General features: G+C 42.4%; 1 protein-coding gene across 1 annotated transcript in view; it reads right to left on the minus strand.

Moving 5' to 3' along the window:
- The window catches only part of LOC126252230 (uncharacterized), a 596,261-nt gene that overhangs the window by 569,977 nt on the left and 6,756 nt on the right, over positions 1–19,528 (minus strand). The gene's annotated exons all lie outside the window — the stretch shown is intronic.

The raw sequence follows: 19,528 nt of genomic DNA on the forward strand, positions 1-19,528 counted from the left end.
TGAACATTCGTTCGTTGTTATTTTTTCTCCGTAAATAGGAATACTTTTCCGGATACGCGAATGTGGACCTTCTAGTTTTAAAAACGGTGTGAAGCACCTTGCAAGGTACGATTAGCGCTAGTTTACAGCTGTTCGTATGCGGACAATGATTACTTCTACAAATCGAAAAGGTTTGTAAATAATTATTGTACTAAATATTAGACTGAAAATGTATGTTTTTCCTAACGATCGCCAACAATATAGGTATTGAGAATTAGTTCAGACTTCTATAAATTTTGTTCGTTATTATGAAATAACCCATTTTCTGTAGGTCTTCGAACGCGGACCTCAGATCGTAATGCATATTCGCTAATATTAATTTGGTCTTCAATAATGGAATACTAAAATAAATGTTTTTTCTACACTCTACAGCAATGCATGAAATATTAACTGATGAGGAATTAGAATCTCTTTTTAATGCCAAAATCCGGAATTACCTGACTGCGAAGATGACGAATTCTCGTTTTTGACTGAAGACTCATCCTGCTGATGAAACTAGCTGATAAACAATAGTAACCTTAAGATGACGTGCCAGTAGCCGGGAGAAAGAGGACATCATTGTACAGTGAATTCCTCAGACGGTGAAGATGGAGATGATATATATAAAATTACAGTTTCACAAATGTTGACCCAAATATTAATTTTTTCCCGCAGATTCGGGTCAACATTTGTAAAACTTTAATTCCTCTCTCTCAAACCCCACCCTATGGCGAGAGTGGATGAGTTTTAGTTTTAGCGAATCAAAAATTTACGAAGTACATAAGTATTTTTTATTCATCCATAACCATTTTCCACGCAACAATGAGCACATGGATTTTCTTGAATTACAGCGCCAAATACCAAGAATCAAAACAAATGTACATAGTTTTTTATGTAGAATCTGATTCTACAATAAAAAATAAGGGTTCCCATTTGATATTTTAAAGTTGCGTCTCGCCCCCACCCCCAGGGTGCTGGGGTGGTGGACTAATTTTAACAGCAGCAGATGTCCCACTAGAAAATACTCAACTTTGTATTCTACACATTTTTTCGTGTGAAGCTTATTTTTCGAGTTATTCTGGTTTGTCAACTTAAAATTTTACACCCTGTATTTATATACTAATGCAAAGAGAAAATTGAACTGAATTTATCCAAAGCAAAGACTAGTACGTTTGCAGGGTAAGTGAGACTTGACGTCAACATATGTGGACCTCGATTTGTGCCTTAGTAACCATCAAAAAATATTTCATTTGTATTTGTGTCATGATTGTTTATTAGTTTGGTGGAAAATGTGAAAAGAAAAAATTCCTGCCAATTCTTTTATCCAACGAGTGAAGAGGTTAATGTTAATACAGTTTTCAAGAAGGGTCGTCAAGCAGATGCGCCAAACTATAGGCCTATATCTCTGACATCGATCTGTTGTAGAACTTTAGAACATGTTTGTTGCTCGCGTATCATGTCATTTCTGGAAACACAGAATCTATTCTGTAGGAATCAACATCGATTCCGGAAACAGCGATCGTGTTAGACCCAACTCGCTTTATTTGTTCATGAGACCCAGAAAATATTAGATACAGGCTCCCACATAGAAGCCATTTTCCTTGACTTCCGGAAGGCGTTCGATACAGTTCCGCACTGTCGCCTGATAAACAAAGTAAGAGCCTACGGAATATCAGACCAGCTGTGTGGCTGGATTGAAGAGATTTTAGCAAACAGAACACAGCATGTTGTTCTCAATGGAGAGACGTCTACAGACGTTAAAGTAACCTCTGGCGTGCCCCAGGGGAGTGTTATGAGACCAGTGCTTTTCACAATATATGTAAATGACCTAGTAGATAGTGTCGGAAGTTCCATGCGGCGTTTCGCGGATGATGCTGTAGTATACATAGAAGTTGCAGCATTAGAAAATTGTAGCGAAATGCAGGAAGATCTGCGGTGGATAGGCACTTGGTGCAGGGAGTGGCAACTGACCCTTAACATAGACAAATGTAATGTATTGCGAATACATAGAAAGAAGGATCCTTTATTGTATGATTATATGATAGCGGAACAAACACTGGTAGCAGTTAGTTCTGTAAAATATCTGGGAGTATGCGTACGGAACGATTTGAAGTCGAATGATCATACAAAATTAATTGTTGGAAAGGAGGCTGCCAGGTTGAGATTCATTGGGAGAGTCCTTAGAAAATGTAGTCCATTAACAAAGGAGGTGGCTTGCAAAACACTTGTTCGATCTATACTTGAGTACTGCTCATCAATGTGGGATCCATACCAGGTCGGGTTGACAGAAGAGATAGAGAAGATCCAAAGAAGAGCGGCGCGTTTCATCACAGGGTTATTTGGTAAGCGTGACAGCGTTAAGGAATGTTTAGCAACCTCAAGTGGCAGACTCTGCAAGAGAGGCGCTCTGCACCGCGGTGTAACTCGCTGTCCAGGTTTCGAGAGGGTGCGTTTCTGGATGAGGTATCGAGTATATTGCTTCCCCCTACTTATACCTCCCGAGGAGATCACGAATGTAAAATTAGAGAGATTCGAGCGCGCACGGAGATTTTCCGGCAGTCGTTCTTCCCGCGAACCATACGCGACTGGAACAGGAAAGGGTGGTAATGACAGTGGCACGTAAAGTGCCCTCCACCACACACCGTTGGGTGGCTTGCGGAGTACAAATGTAGATGTAGATGGAGTGTGGTACAGTATATCCGACACTGACGACCATGTGGCGAGCAAGACCAAAGTGGCTAGCACCGCACCTCAATCGAGTTACAACGTCTCGCCTGCCAAAGATGCCACAGGAGCGGAGGACTTCACTGTTCGTAACATTGCGATGAGAATTTTCGAACCTGGGTGGAGAAGTTTCTCCTCGAGTGTCTTCAGCAAGGCAGGGACAGGCTGGCTTCCATCAACGACGGGGTGCTCTGAAGCATTCATTCTGGCGATCCCCACATTGGCTTTTATTTCAGAATGCCACCATTCTGTTAAAAACCTTGTTTTATAATATACCTACGAACTACGTTAGACATTATCATCGGTTTGAAAGCAGGTACTGAAATCTTTTTCTAGGTTGAAACTTGTGTCGTCGAGAGCTCCCGTCGACCTGACTCGCACTCCGTGAAGGTCTGTCGTCAAAGGCTTGTGGTGTCGTCTAGGTGCAAGTTTTTTACAAAAAAAATATACAGTACAACCTTAAGGGTGTGCAGTAAAGTTCTAGAATCGGTTTTGTAATTTTTTAGTTATTTTGTCGAAAAAAATTATGAATACCGTTTCCAAAATCGAGCGTCATCCTGGTCTGACCAGCTCAACGAGGAGTAGACAACTGTATCTTCAGCGGCTACACTAATACCAGTGCTTACTAAAGTAGCAGATCCGTATCGCCAGCGTCATTTATTCCTCTTTTGGTTTGCTTAGGAGTCGGTTCAGTTGTTTCAAAAGTTGTGTTCCTTAGAAAATCATCAAGAATTGCAGTTTTCTCGCGTGTGTCACTTGTTAACGGTATATGATATCTAGAAAATCCTCATATAGCCTGGCATTTAACAAGTGTCACGAAGGCCGCTGTGACCGGGCGGTTCTAGACGCTTCAGTCCGGAACCAGGCGGCTACTACGGTTGCACGTTCGAATCCTGCCTCGGGTATGGGTGATGTCCTTAGATTAGTTAGGTTTTAGTAGTTCTAAGTCTTGTGGACTGATGATCTCAGATGTGAAGTCTCATAGTGCTTAGAGCTAACAAGTGTCCCAAGACGTGCAACTAGTCGCATAAGGTTCAAATGGCTCTGAGCACTATGGGACTTAACTTCTAAGGTCATCAGTCCCCTAGAACTTAGAACTACTTAAACCTAACGAACCTAAGGACATCACACACATCCATGCCCGAGGCAGGATTCGAACCTGCGACCGTAGCGGTCCTGCCGTTCCATACTATAGCGCCTAGAACCGCACGGCCACCCCGGCGGACTGTCGCATAAGGAGTGGGTGACAGATTTACGGGGTCTAATCCGTGGTTGCAAATCTCGCCAGAGTCCAAGACTCCAAGACAACGAGTCACACAACTCCCCCAGTTTCTTTTTTCGACTTTTTTGGTGAAGCGCTGCCAAACGGCTGGACTTCGAAACGATTTTACGTTGTATATTTGGAGTGGAAAGCACTTTCAGAATGCAAATAGATAATATTTTAAAGCTTATTGTGGTGCTATAAATACGGAAAAGCTTTTTACAGTCTGGGTTTAAACTTTTTTAAACAGTGTGGTATAGATAACAAAGAGAAATGGAAACCCACTGTCTTTCTTCAAAGCGAATCAGTATAGAACGTACTGACAGAATTCTGTAGGAAATAAAATCGGGAAAGATGCAAGGCAAGGATGTTCGCTGTCTCCACTAATTCTTATTTTGTACACTGAAAAGGCAACGAGGCACGTAAAGGATTCTGTTTCTCAAAGACAGAAAAATTAGCACAATTCAATGCACTGATAATGCAGTAGTGATAGCCTAAAGTGATTAGAAATTGGGTTTTATGCTAAATATAATGGAACATGTGCATCAGACGTGGACATGACAGAGGACTTAATGTTACAGACGGGATAGAGTATCTTGAAGAGAGATACAAAATTGATACCTGGGAAGCAGAATAGATAAACAGGCGTAAGGTATAAAAGAAACGACATCCCAACAGGGCTTTTCTAAGAAGATGTAAAGGCTAACGTGCGACAGTGTTAAGAAACTCGTACCTAGTTTTTAATTATTAAAATATGTGTGAAATCCACAAAGAAACTCGCAAAACGTACTACAATCGGCTCAAAGCATTAGAAAGTATGTGAAAAGCACAAGGATATGTTGTTGTTGTTGTTGTTGTGGTCTTCAGTCCTGAGACTGGTTTGATGCAGCTCCCCATGCTACTCTATCCTGTGCAAGCTTCTTCATCTCCCAGTACCTACTGCTACCTACATCCTTCTGAATCTGCTTAGTGTATTGATCTCTTGGTCTCCCTCTACGATTTTTACCCTCCACGCTGCCCTCCAATGCTAAATTTGTGATCCCTTGATGCCTTAAAACATGTCCTACCAACCGATCCCTTCTTCTAGTCAAGTTGTGCCACAAACTTCTCTTCTCCCCAATCCTATTCAATACCTCCTCATTAGTTACGTGATCTACCCACCGTATCCAGCATTCTTCTGTAGCACCACAATTCGAAAGCTTCTATTCTCTTCTTGTCCAAACTGGTTATCGTCCATGTTTCACATCCATACATGGCTACACTCCATACAAATACTTTCAGAAACGACTTCCTGACACTTAAATCTATACTCGATGTTAACAAATTTCTCTTCTTCAGAAACGATTTCCTTGCCATTGCCAGTCTACATTTTATATCCTCTCTACTTCGACCATCATCAGTTATTTTGCTCCCTAAATAGCAAAACTCCTTTACTACTTTAAGTGTCTCATTTCCTAATCTAATCCCCTCAGCATCACCCGATTTAATTTGACTACATTCCATTATCCTCGCTTTGCTTTTGTTGATGTTCATCTTATAACCTCCTTTCAAGACACTGTCCATTCCGTTCAACTGCTCTTCCAAGTCTTTTGCTGTCTCTGACAGAATTACAATGTCATCGGCGAACCTCAAAGTTTTTACTTCTTCTCCATGAATTTTAATACCTACTCCGAATTTTTCTTTTGTTTCCTTTACTGCTTGCTCAATATACAGATTGAATAACATCGGGGAGAGGCTACAACCCTGCCTCACTCCTTTCCCAACCACTGCTTCCCTATCATGCCCCTCGACTCTTATAACTGCCATCTGGTTTCTGTACAAATTGTAAATAGCCTTTCGCTCCCTGTATTTTACCCCTGCCACGCCGGCCGCGGTGGTCTAGCGGTTCTAGGCGCTCAGTCCGGAAACGCGCGACTGCTACGGTCGCAGGTTCGAATCCTGCCTCGGGCATGGATGTGTGTGATGTCCTTAGGTTAGTTAGGTTTAAGTAGTTCTAAGTTCTAGGGGACTGACGACCACAGATGTTAAGTCCCATAGTGCTCAGAGCCATTTGAGCCCCTGCCACCTTCAGAATTTGAAAGAGAGTATTCCAGTTAACGTTGTCAAAAGCTTTCTCTAAGTCTACAAATGCTAGAAACGTAGGTTTGCGATTTCTTAGTCTTTCTTCTAAGATAAGTCGTAAGGTTAGTATTGCCTCACGTGTTCCAACATTTCTACGGAATCCAAACTGATCTTCCCCGAGGTCCGCTTCTACCAGTTTTTCCATTCGTCTGTAAAGAATTCGCGTTAGTATTTTGCAGCTGTGACTTATTAAACTGATAGTTCGGTAATTTTCCCATCTGTCAACACCTGCTTTCTTTGGGATTGGAATTATTATATTCTTCTTGAAGTCTGTGGGTATTTAGCCTGTCTCATACATCTTGCTCATCAGATGGTAGAGTTTTGTCATGACTGGCTCTCCCAAGGCCATCAGTAGTTCTAATGGAATGTTGTCTACTCCCGGGGCCTTGTTTCGACTCAGTTCTTTCAGTGCTCTGTCAAACACTTCACGCAGTATCTTATCTCCCATTTCATCTTCATTTACATCCTCTTCCATTTCCATAATATTGTCCTCAAGTACATCGCCCTAGTATAAACCCATTATATACTGCTTCCACCTTTCTGCCTTCCCTTCTTTGCTTAGAACTGGGTTGCCATCTGAGCTCTTGATATTCATACAAGTGGTTCTCTTCTCTCCAAAGGTCTCTTTAATTTTCCTGTAGGCAGTATCTATCTTACCCCTAGTGAGACAAGCCTCTACATCCTTACATTTGTCCTCTAGCCATGCCTGCTTAGCCATTTTGCACTTTCTGTCGATCTCATTTTTGAGACGTTTGTATTTCCTTTTTGCCTGCTTCATTTACTGCATTTTTATATTTTCTCCTTTCATCAATTAAATTCAATATTTCTTCTGTTACCCAAGGATTTCTATTAGCCCTCGTCTTTTTACCTACTTGATCCTCTGCTGCCTTCACTACTTTATCCCTCAGAGCTACCCATTCTTCTTCTACTGTATTTCTTTCCCCCATTCCTGTCAATTGTTCCCTTATGCTCTCCCTGAAACTCTGTACAACCTCTGGTTCTTTCAGTTTATCCAGGTCCCATCTCCTTAAGTTCCCACCTTTTTGCAGTTTCTTCAGTTTCAATCTGCAGTTCATAACCAATAGATTGTGGTCAGAATCCACATCTGCACCTGGAAATGTCTTACAATTTAAAACCTGGTTCCTAAATCTCTGTCTTACCATTATATAATCTATCTGATACCTTTTAGTATCTCCAGGATTCTTCCAGGTATACAACCTTCTTTTATGATTCTTGAACCAAGTGTTAGCTATGATTAAGTTATGCTCTGTGCAAAATCCTACAAGGCGGCTTCCTCTTTCAGTTCTTCCCCCCAATCCATATTCACCTACTATGTTCCCTTCTCTCCCTTTTCCTACTGACGAATTCCAGTCACCCATGACTATTAAATTTTCGTCTCCCTTCACTACCTGAATAATTTCTTTTATCTCGTCATACATTTCATCAATTTCTTCATCATCTGCAGAGCTAGTTGGCATATAAACTTGTACTACTGTAGTAGGCATGGGCTTTGTGTCTATCTTGGCCACAATAATGCGTTCACTATGCTGTTTGTAGTAGCTAACCCGCACTCGTATTTGTTTATTCATTATTAAACCTACTCCTGCATTACCCCTATTTGATTTTGTATTTATAACCCTGTAATCACCTGACCAGAAGTCTTGTTCCTCCTGCCACCCAACTTCACTAATTCCCACTATATCTAACTTTAACCTATCCATTTCCCTTTTTATATTTTCTAACCTACCTGCCCGATTAGTAATTAATTCCTTTTGAACTTAAACACTTCAGGTTACAATTCATTTCTTATCTTAAGGGGAGAAGGTATCTTGTATCTCCTCCATGTTAAACTGACAGTTTTCAGTGTATCTTTTCTCAGGAAGTGTTAACAGAAGAATACTGAAATTTTTTTCACATACATTTAAACTGTTTGCTAACGATCTGCCATTTTTCAAGACTAGTACATTAAAATTATGATTTTTAAAGACGTTCCATATTTCGGGCAAATTTTTAAAATAAAAAAGACCATACATCCCTTTGTAATATAGCTAGAAAGGCAAAAAATATCACTTCATGCATGTGCACAACGGCAGCTGACTGTTGTTGCTCTGGGATAAATGGTTTCAGACCAAAGGTACATTAGGCTACAAAAAACAGAATTTACGGGAATTTTATTTCAAAGTTTTATTGCACTTACAAAGTCATTCCTGCTACGCACTCTTCATTTAAATTCACGGCTTCCCTCACTGTATCTGCTATAAATTACCATGCCACTGATTTACAAGCAGCATGAAGTGAAGAATTATATTTCTGAATTTTTGTGCAGGCCATACACAGGCCGTATATTGTTTTCACTAAATTCACTATTTTCTTTCTTCCATGTCCCTCAGATCTTTTCTTGATAATTTTGGAAGTCGATCTGAGCATTTTTTGCTCAGAAGCAAAAAAAAGCACTTTTTGCGTTGTTACTACAGGAAACAATTGAATGCAAGACAATAAACAATACAGCTAACGAAACGTCCTGGCAGATTAAAACTGTGTGCCGGACCGAGACTCGAACTCGGCCCATATCGTTAACGTCGATATGCAGCAGGATTTTAGAACCTATATTGTGTTCGAACATTATGAATTACCTCGAAGGAAACGGCCTATTGACACACAGTCAACATGGGTTTAGAAAACATCGTTCCTGTGAAACACAACTAGCTCCTTATTCCCATGAAGTGCTGAGTGCTATTGACAAGGGATTTCAGATCGATTCCGTGTTTCTGGATTCCCGGAAGGCTTTTGACACTGTACCACACAAGCGGCTCGTAGTAAAATTGCGTGCTTAGTTATGTGACTGGATTTGCGATTTCCTGTCAGAGAGGTCACAGTTCGTAGTAATTGACGGAAAGTCATCGAGTAAAACAGAAGTGATTTCAGGCGTTCCCCAAGGTAGTGTTATAGGCCCTTTGCTGTTCCTTATCTATATAAACGGTTTGGGAAACAATCTGAGCAACCGTCTTCGGTTGTTTGCAGATGACGCTGTCGTTTATCGACTAGTAAAGTCACCAGAAGATCAAAACAAGCTGCAAAACGATTTAGAGAAAATATCTGAATGGTGCGAAAAGTGGCAGTTGACCCTAAATAAGAAAAAGTGTGAGGTCATCCACATGAGTACTAAAAGGAACTCGTTAAACTTCGGCTACACGATAAATCAGTCTAATCTAAAAGCCGTAAATTCACCTAAATACCTAGATATTAGAATTAGGAACAATTTAAATTGGAAGGAACACATAGGAAATGTTGTGGGGAAGGCTAACCAATGGCTGCGTTTTCTTGGCAGGACACTTAGAATATGTAAAAGACCTACTAAGGAGACTGCCTACGCTACGCTTATCCATCCTCATTTTAGAATACTGCTGCGTGGTGTGGGATCCTTACCAGGTAGGACTGACGGGGTACATCGAAAGAGTTCAAAGAAAGGCAGCACGTTTTGCATTATAGCGAAATATTGGAGAGAGTGTCACAGAAATGATACGGGATTTGGGCTGGAAATCATTAAAAGAAAGGCGTTTTTCGTTACGACGGAATCTTCTCACGAAATTCCAATCACCAAGTTTCTACTCCGAATGTGAAAATATTCTGTTAACACCGACCTACATAGGGCGGAACGATCACCACGATAAAATAAGGAAAATCAGAGCTCGTACGGAAAGATATAGGTGTTCATTCTTTCCGCGCGCTATACGAGATTGGAATACTAGAGAATTGTGAAGGTTGTTCGATGACTCCTCTGCTAGGCAGAGTACCCATGTAGATGTAGATTTCATTAATGTATGTCCACATTAGCAGGAGGTGGGACGTTAGTTTAATTGCGTTTTCCTATTCTTACTGGAAAACTCACCGCCCCATTTATTGAATGGGAACTATGGAAGTAACAGCATTACAACAGCAATTTTCAGTTTATATTATGTCATTATTTTGTTACTACAGGCTAGTCGCTTGGAGCGTTAGCGTCGCTGCTGGTGTCACAAGGCTGTATTTTTTGCCTTGTAGAGCTTCGCAGCTGTATGTCATAGGCAGTGTTTCCACCGCAACTATTCCTCCTGCTAACAAGTCTACAAGATTACAAGACAGCGTCTCAGTTAGGGGCCAACGGCCTTGCCGCAGTGGTAACACCGGTTCCCGTCAAATCACCGAAGTTAAGCGCTGTCGGAATGGGCTACCACTTGGATGGGTGACCATCCGGTCTGCCGAGCGCTGATGGAAAGCGTGGTGCACTCAGCACTCAGCCCCTGTGAGGAGCTACTTGACTGAGAAGTAGCGGCTCCGGCCTCGTAAACTGACATAGGGCCGGGAGAGCGGTGTGTTGACCAAATGCCCTCCATATCCGCATCGAGTGACACCTGTGTGTGAGGGTGACACGGCGGCCGGTCGGTACCGTTGGGCCTTGATGGCCTGTTCGGGCGGAGTTTAGTTTTTAGACTCCGTTAGGTTAATTCGCACAAATTATTAATCGATCTGTTCGTAGGCCACAGTCACTTTCCAGATTGACACGAGTGTCTCAGCGTCACTGGTCAGTTGGCACCCTCATCTGCGGCTCGGAATTGCTGCGTTAGACATAAACATTAGAACTGTCACGTCTTACGGCGGCCGCGGCATTCCGCTATCAGACCTGTATCGAAGAGAAGAGTCATGTAAAGAGGTTGTCAGAGATATCTCTCTATTGGTTATAAAGTATGCTGGAGTACAAAACATTTTCGTCCCGATGCACTCAGAGATTTCGGATTCTCTATACAGGAATCAGTGCGTGCACTGGCGTCAAACGTTCCGTATCAGGACCTGGAAAATGCTCAATTCGAAGGTCTATCCTCTAGAGATTTAGCGTGTGCAACGAAAACAGAAGTAGAAATTCACATATCCTTATCGGCGGCACCAAATTTTGCCCTGTCTCGGCCGATCCCATTCGTGTTACACGACTCTGTGACACGCTGCCGGCCGCTGTGGCAGAGCAGTTCTAGGAGCTTCAGTCCGGACCCGCACTGCTGCTACGGTCACAGGTTCGAATCCTACCTCGGGTATGGATGTGTGTGATGCCCTTAGGTTAGTTAGGCTTACGTAGTTCTAAGTCTAGGCGACTGATGACCTCAGATGTTGTCCCATAATGCTTAGAGCCATTTGAACCATTTGTGACACGCTGCAGGATCAATAAGTCATCTTCCTCATGCGAATACTTCCCTGTTGGACGTAGTTAAGAAACTCTGGTTGTGTAGGGAATTCAAAGAGACTATTTGCCAAACAGTTGCAGTTTCGTTTCCTATAACGTGTCTGGAAGATCTGTACTGAGGTACAAATTTCTCCAAAACTGACCTCTCCGATGCATATCTCCAGCTGTCACTAGATGAAGAGTCTCCGAAACATTGGGTGTTGAATACGCCATTTAGTCTTTACGGAGTGTCGCAGGAGAAATGGCCAGTTTTCAGGCATATGACAGGAAGGAGAATTCTAAAGCATCTCTTCTACTGCAAACTCTTTGCTTTCCATATTTTGAGAGGAGGTACTACGGATTAAAAGTCCAGAAAACATGGGCTCTAAAGTGCATACTTTAAGAGCTATAAGCACTTGTTTAGCTTCGCTACCGTAAACATCTCTCTTCTACTGAAGAAGTGCTCACAGCTCTTCTGATATGCATTTCAGAGCCCTTGTCCACTAGACAATTTTTTCTGGTTTTGGACCATACTACCTCTTCCCAAAATATGGAAAGCAAAGTGTTTGCAGTAGAAGATATTTGTTTCGCAGTATGTAAGATAAAGAAGTACTAATAGCTCTTAAGGTACTTTAGAGTCCATGTTTACTACACTCTTTTGCTTCGAATGATCGTTGCTTTAATGTTCCTGAATAATGAATCAGGATCCACTGCAAGTACTATGACAGTTAGGCGGGAGGTGAGAAAACTTGGATTCCATGGTCGAGCGGCTGGTCATAAGCCACATATCCCGCCAGTAAATGACAAATGCCTCGCTTGGTGTAAGGAGCATAAACGTCACCGGCTGTATGGGCACCAGGTGGCCGCTCTTATATTGCTGTTATGTGTGCTATTCACAATTCCAGTCGTTATAAGCAGGTTGCTTGAGAGTCTAGTTGAAATCCGTATAAGGGATTGGTGTTGGGTGAAACTGTCCTTCCGTAACGGCCCTTTTAGCGAGGCGGTCAACCGTGTCATTGTGGAAAAAGCCTCTGTGCCCTTTTACACATAGTAAGCGAACGTCAATACCCAACGTCCGCACGTCTAGTATGGTCTCCAAGACATCCCGGAATATCTGTTAATCTGTTCATCGAACCCCGGATGTTGTAGTTTCTGCAGCTCACTTTGTGAGTTAGTGAGAATCAAAACGGGCCAGAAATTCCGTTTGACATAATAAATAGTCTCTCTGACGGCGAGTAACTCCGCCGTGTGGATAGACGATTCAGGCGGCAATGGAAATATTTAATATGTGTCGTTAGAGGTGCCAAAGAAGGCGTATACTACCCGCACCTCACCTTAGAGCCAACCGTATAGATTTAAGTATGGTTTGGCCAATGTCGTGTAAGAAAGTGTTCCAGGTTGTGATTAATGTTCGTCACTGTTTTTAAATCGGTGTCTTTGATTTCGTTCGGGGATCACGGTGTGCAGAACAAACTTTGGACACTTCTTCCTCTTCTTCTAAATATTCTTAAGACAGTCTTCCATATTTCACTTGCAAAATTCTTTCTGCAAACGAGGTGCTATAATTCGCAACATTACCTTCCAAACCTCATATGGCCTAGACATGAAATGATCTTTCATTGTTGCATATGTGAAGTTACTTACATTTTTTAGCGTACATAAAAATAAAGAAGTCGTTACTAATCATACCGTTTTTTTTCTTCCAAGAAGACAAACCACAAGTGGTTATTAATGCCTCTTACTAAATCTCTGCAATCACTCAGAAACAATTAATTTTATTAGTGAAACAGTTTACTTTAGAAATTATTTCCTGTCATGAATAAACTGGAAATGGTTCGTTGATGCACCTGCATTTATAAAAATATTCACAGTGCAAAAATCTGGTAAGTAACGTAAACAGCAATGGAAATTATTTCAAGACAATTGTGTTAGGAACTGCTGAATGTTATTTAATGTACGCCTCGGTATTAGGCGTGTGGCTTAATGGTATTCGATAATAAGCTACATTTGAAATCAGTTTTTACCTTCGATGTGTTTGTTTGTGGATAACGGGACTACCGGATGGCGGAATGCGTTTCATTCCAAAGCCGGCGCTTCGGATCGAAGTTATTAAGGACGGGTAATATTTTTTAATTTTCATCTCCTGTCGGAAATAGTCTCTTAATGCTCCTCTGACTGTTTGTCTCCAAAGGCGAAAGCTGCGATTTTTAATCTCAGGGATTTAATTAAATTGGAAAAAATTCTCCATTTTTTTCCAACACATAGTAGAGATCAGATATTTTCACGACTGACGAGTTTCCTCTGTAGGGCACCGTGGTGTGGAAAAACAGCCTATTGTTATTGTTTGAAAATTTTTTTTCGCTAGAACTGCATTTCAATTTTCAGGCATAGTTAACGCAGTAGGTACAGAAATCGAATGAAGAATTCTCCACAAACGACAGGATGCGAAGTATTTGAGGATGATTTTGTCTTTCGAATTTCTTTGGTGAGCTTTCTGTAAAAAGAGGGGGTTGTAATTTGGTCAGCATATTTATAAGAAAATGTAGCATGAAGAGTGGTACTGCTGCCACGTTAAATTATTTTGATACACTGGAAAAAAGATAAACAGAAAGAAGGACCTTTGGCACAGTGGCCTTTTTCAAGTTTTAAGTCTGGTATCAATTCCTTCTTCTCGCGTTTTCTGTAATAGACAACAAAAGTAGTGAAGTTCTAGTGGCAACTATTCTAAGACAGGGAAGGAGACGAGGACAGACAGAGAAAAAAAGAGTGAAAATCGAGTAACTGCGACTAGAATGTGTAGCTGCATCATTGTACACTACTAGCCATTAAAATTGCTAAACCACAAAGATGACGTGCTACAGACGCGAAATTTAACCGACAGGAAGAAGATTCTGTGATATGCAAATGATTAGCTTTTCAGAGCATTCACACAAGGTTGGCGCCGGTGGCGACACCTACACCGTGCTGACATGAGGAAAGTTTCCAACCGATTTCTCATACACAAACAGCAGTTGACCGGCGTTACCTGGTGAAACGTTGTTGTGATGTCTCGTGTAAGGAGGAGAAATGCGTACCATCACGTTTCCGACTTTGATACAGGTCGGATTGTAACCTATCGCGATTGCGGTTTATCGTATCGCGGCACTGCTGCTCGCGTGGTCGACATCCAATAACTGTTAGCAGAATATGGAATCGGTGGGTTCAGGAGGGTAATACGCAACGCCGTGCTGGATCCCAACGGCCTCGTATCACTTGCAGTCGAGATGTCAGGCATTTATCCGCATGGCTGTAACGGATCGTGCAGTCACGTCTCGATCCCTATGTCAACAGATGGGGACATTTGCCAGACAACAACCAAGTGCACGAACAGTTCGACGACGTTTGCAGCAGCATGGACTATCAGCTCGGAGACCATGGGTGCGGTTACCCTTGACGCTGTATCACAGGAGCGCCTCCGATGGTGTAGTCAACGACGAACCTGGGTGCACGAATGGCAAAACGTCATGTTTTTGGGATGAATCCAGGTTCTGTTTACAGCATCATGATGGTCGCATCCGTGTTTGGCGACATCGCGGTGAACGCACATTGGAAGCGTGTATTCGTCATCGCCATACTGGCGTATCACCCGGCGTGATGGTATGGGGTGCCATTGGTTACACGTCTGGTCACCTCTTGTGCGCATTGACGGCACTTTGAACAGTGGACGTTACATTTCAGATGTGTTACGACCCGTGGCTCTACCCTTCATTCGATCCCTGTGAAACCGTACATTTCAGCAGGATAATGCACGAGCGCATGTTGCAGGTCCTGTACGGGCCTTTCTGGATACAGAAAATGTTCGACTGCTGCCCTCGTCAGCCTATTCTCCAGATCTCTCACCAATTGAAAACGTCTGGTCAATAGTGGCCGAGCAACTGGCTCGTCACAATATGCCAGTCACTACTCTTGATGAACTGTGGTATCGTGTTGAAGCTACATGGGCAGCTGTACCTGTACACGCCATCCAAGCTCTGTTTGAATCAATGCCCAGGCGTATCAGGGATGTTATTACGGCCATAGGTGGTTGTTCGGGGTACTGATTTCTCAGGATCTATGTACCCAAATTGCGTGAAAATGTAATCACATGTCATTTTAGTATAATATATTTGTCCAATGAATACCCGTATGTCATCTGCATTTCTTCTTGGTATAGCAATTTTAATTGCCAGTTGTGTAATAATACACATTTAGACTGATAAGCTGATGCATTATGACCACTGGTCAACGCGACGTTGGATGCAGCCTGGTGGCGTTGCGTGCATGTGACACGGTAACGAAAGTAAGAATCTGAGTCGACACGGACGAGGGATCACCGTAGCGAAGATATGGGTTGCAGATGGGGAAATCCATTGAGATAATGGACTTTGACAAAGGACAGATTGTTATTACGCAGAGCCTATGAAGAAGTATCTCGAAAACGGCGAAGCTGATCCAATGTTCACGTGGTACTGTCGTGAACATCTACGAAAAGGGGTATAAAGCCAGTGAAACTACCAAAAGGCGCTAAATAGTGGATTCTGAGGTTTGTATGCTCTGTAAAGTAGGACAGACGGTGATTTGCGGCATGCTGGTGCACGTGCAAATGTTTTGGAGCACATCGTTCATCTTACATTGTCGAACATCGAGCTCCGCAGCAGACCGTCCACACGTTTTCACATGCTGACCCAACAACGTCGTCATTTACGATTTCAGTGGGCACGGGACCCTCGGGATTCGACCGTCGGTCAATGGAAACGTGTCGGCTCTTCGGGCGAATCACATGTTTGCTACACTAGGTCGATAGTCGTCTCCACAAACGCTGTGATCGAGACGAACGGCGGTTTCAAACGAGCAGCACGCCACAGACGCAAGCTGGTGGGAGCAGTATTATGCTATGGGAGACATTCTTCTGTCCTTGCGTGGGACCTGTGGTAGTAATCGAAGACACGCTGACAGCTGCGGATCATCGGCATCTCTTTGTACTAGATGAATTCCCCGACGGCGACGTCATCTTTTAGCAGTATGACTATCCTTGTCTCGGAGCCAGAATCGTGCTGCAATGATTTGGGAACTATTATAGTAAACTCACGTTGGTGTCTCTGCGACAAAATTAGCGTGATATAGGCCATATGGAACTCACCAGGGTCGCTATTCGTCGCCATAACCACGTACGCAGAACAGCGGCCCGTTATTTACGCAAAATACATGACCTGTGCGTAGACACCTATTGCCATAGATCTCCACAAACTTATCAACGAACCGTCGGATCCTTGATCAGTTTTGTATTCCGGTCCAAAGACGGACAAACAAGATATTAAGCAGGTGGTCATGATGTTTTGGCTCATCACTGTATATTGACATTTAGGGAACATACGCCATGAATGACGGCTATTCTAGAGAATATATGATGTTGTGGTTCACAAATGTCAGTTATGCCACAGTAAAACTGCTTAGCTTAGAAACAGACTAGTAAAACTTACATGAATGCTCATGTTATGTAGTTTGTGAGAGAAGAAGGGCGTACAGATAGTGGTGTTACAAAGTCAGACGCGCTACAGCGAAGGAGAAGAAGAAGAAAGAAGAGGAAAAAAACCGAAGACAGACGATGAAAAAAAATGGTTTAAATGACTCTGAGCACTATGGGACTTAACGTCTGAGGTCATCAGTCCCTAGAACTTAGGACTACTTAAACATAACTAACCTAAGGACACCACACACATCCATGCCCGAGGCAGGATTCGAACCTGCGACCGTAGCGGTCGCGCGGTTCCTTACTGAAGCGCCTAGAACCGCTCGGCCACAACGACCGGCACAGACGATGAAAAATGAAGTGGAAAGAATATAGATTGCTGAAATGAAGAAATAACACCCAGACGAAAAGTGAGTATTATCACAACAGTAAGGAAAGACACCTGATAAAAAAAGAATAGATGCTATTTCTCACAACTGGCTGCATTGGCAAATCTTCTGCTGTCTGGCTAATTTGTCGTTTTTCGCCAGATGTCGATTGTCAGTGTTTTGCTCGACAAATAAGTTCAAAATGGGGTTGCGAATTCGAAATATCGCCGAGTGCGAGAACCGTGCTTTAAACATGGAGAGGACTTTCTGGATGAACAGTGAACTACAGCTTATTTTCGTAAGGCGTTCGATACTGAAACGCCATGTCCGCTACGAACTAAGATACTACCATATGGCGTATCGTCGCAAGTACGTAACTGGATCGATGAATAAATAACTAATAGGACCCAACACGGCCTCTCCAGGGGAGAACGCTTGTCGAAGGCACCTTCTGTGCCGGGCGGGGAAGCTTCTGAGCTCTGAAGAAGCTGTGGGCTGCGACGGCGGCAGCGTAGCTTCTGGCAGGATCACCCATGCCGGACTGGCCCCAGCAGATGAGCCAGACGAAACATTCCCCGCACCGTAGAGCACGAGGGATTCTAAAGATTAGATCGTCAACCCCTCTAGGGGAGCTAACCCCGAAGTGAAAGCCTGGTCTTCCAGGTTGGAGATTGTGCTTTGGGCCGATACCCCTGCCTTGTAAAACGCCCATCATCGCGAATTCTGGACTGCCCTTAACGAAAACGAATTCCGATAAGGAACAGGAATGTGGATATACCGGCACATAAACTTGGAATATGGAAAGTGCTTACACTGCTGCAGATAGGAGTTATGAATAGTGCTGCAGAAGAGAGAGAGTCTAAGGTATAGAATGGTAGTGGTTGCACTTCAGGAAATCAGGTGGAAGGGGAAGGGTGAGATTCATAAGCATAAATTCTCGCTATATTATCCAGGAAAAGACGAACGACAGGGGGAGCATGGAGTTGGGTTTGTAGTCTCCAAAGATACGCGCATATCTGTCATTGCTATGAAGGTTGCTCATTTTCCTCTGAGAATAAACTGAAGTCGGTAAGTACCTGTTTCCCAAGAAAAAATTCCTACAAAGGGACCTGGAAAATACAAGGTACAATTATCTGATATGGAAAATGTGCGCACTTTTCCAGGGGCTAATTCATATTCAGACCATTATGCAGCAGGGGCCAAAATGAGGCAGAAACTTGCTGTGGCTGCCAAAGGAAATATTACCAGGGTAAAGAAATGGAATATAGAACAACTGAAAGATAGGTGTACTGTTTAAGAGTATCAGAACACAATGAGACAGGAGTTACGAACAAAATATGGTGAAGACCATATAGGCAAAGAATGGAATTGTATCAAAAATGTTATTCTGACAATAGCACATGAAATAATGGGGAAAACAGGGAGACTTAGAAAGGAAGATTGGTAGGATGATGAATGCGGACAGGCAGTGGAACAGAAAATGGAAGCAAGACTGAAATGCTTACAGCGAAGTACAAATTCAAATTAGGCATTACAAAATGTCCTGTAAGAAAATTAAATAAGGAACTTAAGAATATAGATCGAAAATAACAATGCACGGACAAAGAGGGAAATCTGATGCCAGATAAACAACATGCTCTGGATAGATACAGATAATGCCTCAAGGGAATTCTGGAGAGCAATCCTACCTGAAGTGTATAGCCACTCTATTACACTGCAGATCTAGAGATAGAAGAACCCACATTAGACGAGGAACAGGATATAGTGCAATGTCTAAAAAACTACAAAGCACTAGGAACAGATGGTATAACAGCAGAACTGTTAAAAAATGGAGGAATTGGTCTCCATAAGTGAATCCATAAACTAATCAAGCTGATACGGAATTAGGAAAGAAAGAAGAGTGGACCTCAGGGGTAGTCCACCAATCCATATGAAAGGAGACAAGTCTTGTTGTTCGGATACCCTGCTGAGTGTAATCTATAAGATTTTGTAGACAACTGGTAGACAGTATGCTGCTTGATATTTTATTTTCGTAAATAAGCTTATATCGTCTTTATTGCCTTCATCAGTACAGATTATAATATCGTAATGGACGTATGTCAACTTCGAATAAACTGTTACTGCTGTCTGTAGTTGTTGGATATAAAATCTTTTTCAGTAACGTTTGAAAGTTGTTCGATAATTTTTTGTTGCACAAGTATTATAATACATTATTTATTATTTTGGCAGAGGTAGAAACTTAAGTTTGACAACTAGTTGTTTACTCTCAGATATCTTCAAACAACTAACTGTCAAAGAAAGTGCCGTCGATAGCCGAGAAGCACACGGAATTTGTTGAGATCCTCATTACAGTCATT

This window comes from Schistocerca nitens, chromosome 4, assembly GCF_023898315.1.
Source record: "Schistocerca nitens isolate TAMUIC-IGC-003100 chromosome 4, iqSchNite1.1, whole genome shotgun sequence".
Taxonomy (NCBI): domain Eukaryota; kingdom Metazoa; phylum Arthropoda; class Insecta; order Orthoptera; family Acrididae; genus Schistocerca; species Schistocerca nitens.